General features: G+C 35.4%; 1 long non-coding RNA gene across 1 annotated transcript; it reads left to right on the top strand.

Moving 5' to 3' along the window:
- The first annotated feature begins 1,248 nt into the window (after nucleotides 1–1,248).
- On the top strand, nucleotides 1,249–1,899 carry LOC117174154. The gene is made up of 2 exons (XR_004467269.1): nucleotides 1,249–1,365; nucleotides 1,532–1,899. It is a non-coding gene; the product is annotated as an uncharacterized LOC117174154 (long non-coding RNA).
- The last annotated feature ends 711 nt before the right edge of the window (nucleotides 1,900–2,610 follow it).

Genomic DNA, 2,610 nt, shown 5'->3' with positions numbered 1-2,610 from the left:
AATTGGACGTCAACATCGAGATTCGACTGTGCAACAAGGGACTACCGGAAAATTGTAAAAATAAAATCGTTCACTCTATGTATATTGTAAACTTAGGGAACTTGTAAATATGCGCATGCGCGCTCTCTGTAGTCGAAATTTAGGTAATAGATTATTTAGATCTGTTTATTAGAGCACTGGATCCACGTGGATTATGGACATATGGTAATTGAACCTTGTAATTAACTTTTGAACTTAATTCACTGTTCCAGTTATGTGTTTTTCGAATTTTCCCGCTTGAAAATTAGAGTTGTGGAAAATTACCGGAGTCTCGGATATTTTCCATTGTAAGTTTCACGGAAATTTATAATCCACGTGCAGGTCAGGATTGTACTAGCATTTACGTCGTCAAACGAGTAGTAGATGAATGGAAATTATAGTTTTGTTTTAGTTCAGTCTCTCTAGGTGGCGCGCTGCCGAGTGAGGTCCCGGAAAGTTCAAGTCAAGGTTAGGTTATCGACGTGTTAGTGATAAATAACGTTTAATCAGCTTTCCATTTATTCACTCAGGTCGTAGATTTTTGGAGATGGACCTGTGAATACAGTTATTTGATTTTAATGCAAAGTGTTGGTCACTATTGATTTGAACTTTCCCGCGCGAAACTCAGATTGGCGAACTTCAAGATTCATGAAACTTTCTTCATCAAAGATTCATGAAGAGTGGAATCTGGTTTTACTAAAACTGTGATTCGGGTTTTGTCGATTTCTGTGCCGAGCGAAAAACAAATTCTTAAAATAAGTCAAAGATTCCTCAGTAAGCGTTAAAATACTAAATTCAGTCATGTTGAATTATTAATAACTTTTGATGAACCTTATCTATTAATAACTGTGTAAAATTCATATTAATTTTTTTGTAATTTTAAATTTTCCCACCAATCGCTAAAACTCAGGAACTTTGACATATTCCATATTCCACACAGCCCCTAGGACGTTTTGTTTTGTAAACCTGAGAAAATCTCCTAGCACTAAGAGATATTGTCGATTGCACCGTTATTTGATCATGGATTAAGGATCTCGTTGTAGAATTGATTGTTAGTTGCATAGGGATTGTGTAGTTCCGAGATTCTCCGGTAGTGCGTTACGACTTGAGGCTCTGTGAACGCGCCCTGACGCAAGAAACCCGTTGAGTTGACGGTCTAGGTGCGTCGCACAGGACCTGTCACTTTCTCCCTTGCGCTTTTGGTCTCACAGGTGACACGCGATCCGAACCTTTTGACAAAATTTTGGGATTGAATTTTGGATTTTGAATTAATTTTTCCTCTTTGGAGTTTCAGATATTGACTTGTCGTGGATTCTGTGAATTGGCTTCAAGTTCGAGATGTCCAAGGTAACCCTTTTGTTAATTCGGCGAGCGACGCAAGGATGGAATTCGACCAATGACCCATTGCCTCGCTTGACCTCCTTATGTCTAGTTTTCTCTTTCCTGTGATTGTTTGTAAATAGAGTCAGTGGGTACCGCGATGATTTTCTTTTTCTTTTTTTCCTAACCGTAGTGTGCTCCAGGAAGTTTGCATCTTGCCGAATTCGCGTCATCGACAACGTGGTCCAGTAGTCTTCGTTGGATTTCGGGAGTAAGATGTGTATAATCGTTTTCCGGATAACTAGAATATTCAAACAAATACTTGCTTTTGTCAAAGATTGTGTTAAAAAAATCATAAAAATGCCGTTGCGATATTAAGAACCACCTCCTTGAGATTTTCCTGACCCCTTTCGGAGATTTTTCAGACCCTTTCCTGAAATCTTCCTGACACCTATTTGAGATTTTCCGGAACCCTTTCCTGAGAATTTCCTGTGATCCCTGTCCTCATTCTTCTTTTCTATTTACAATTTCAGGGTCCTCCTAATTTTTAATTTTCCTTATGAATTTGTCGGACTGAATGTTTAATTTTGAATTTAAGATCGATATTAGAGGCCTGGCTGGTGCCCAACATATTTACAGGCAATGTACGTATATGTACCTGAGAGTGCATATAATTATACGTATATGTCTTGAAATAATGAATTGCCATTATCGAGGTGGTGTAAACCTACGCTTACCATCTGTTCAAAAAATATTTCTACAATATTTTTGAAAATGAGCTAAGGACACCTTTTGATAGAGGTCTGTTTTGAATTAATTGTGGAATTAATATTTTTCATAGGATTAAATTCTAGTAAATTTCATTGGTTGATAACCTAGATACGAAACTCGATGTATCAAATTAGTTCAAAGATTAATTCAAAATAGGTCTCCGTGAAACGGTATGTTAATAACTTGTATTTAATAAAATTGTGTTTATGAAATATAAGTTAGTTTTTGGAATTCAATTGAAATAAACTGTTACTCAGAAAATACATGTGTTATACATTTTTTTCTAAACTGAAATTTGGCAAGTTAAAATAAATATTGATAATTGATAAGATAATTTGAAATTGGAAAAATATGAATCAACACATAGATATTTCAAGATATTGAAATAAAATTTTGAAGCATTTCCAGGATTTCAACACCGTTTAAAACGAAAAGGGTTTAACATTACATTTTAGAAGTGGTACACAAATTAATTTTACTTTTGTAGAAATTCTATTTTTT

Source organism: Belonocnema kinseyi, chromosome 1, assembly GCF_010883055.1.
Source record: "Belonocnema kinseyi isolate 2016_QV_RU_SX_M_011 chromosome 1, B_treatae_v1, whole genome shotgun sequence".
NCBI classification, from domain to species: Eukaryota; Metazoa; Arthropoda; class Insecta; order Hymenoptera; family Cynipidae; genus Belonocnema; species Belonocnema kinseyi.
The sequence above is the reverse complement of the archived record's forward strand: the minus strand, read 5'-3'. Positions and strand labels throughout refer to the sequence as shown.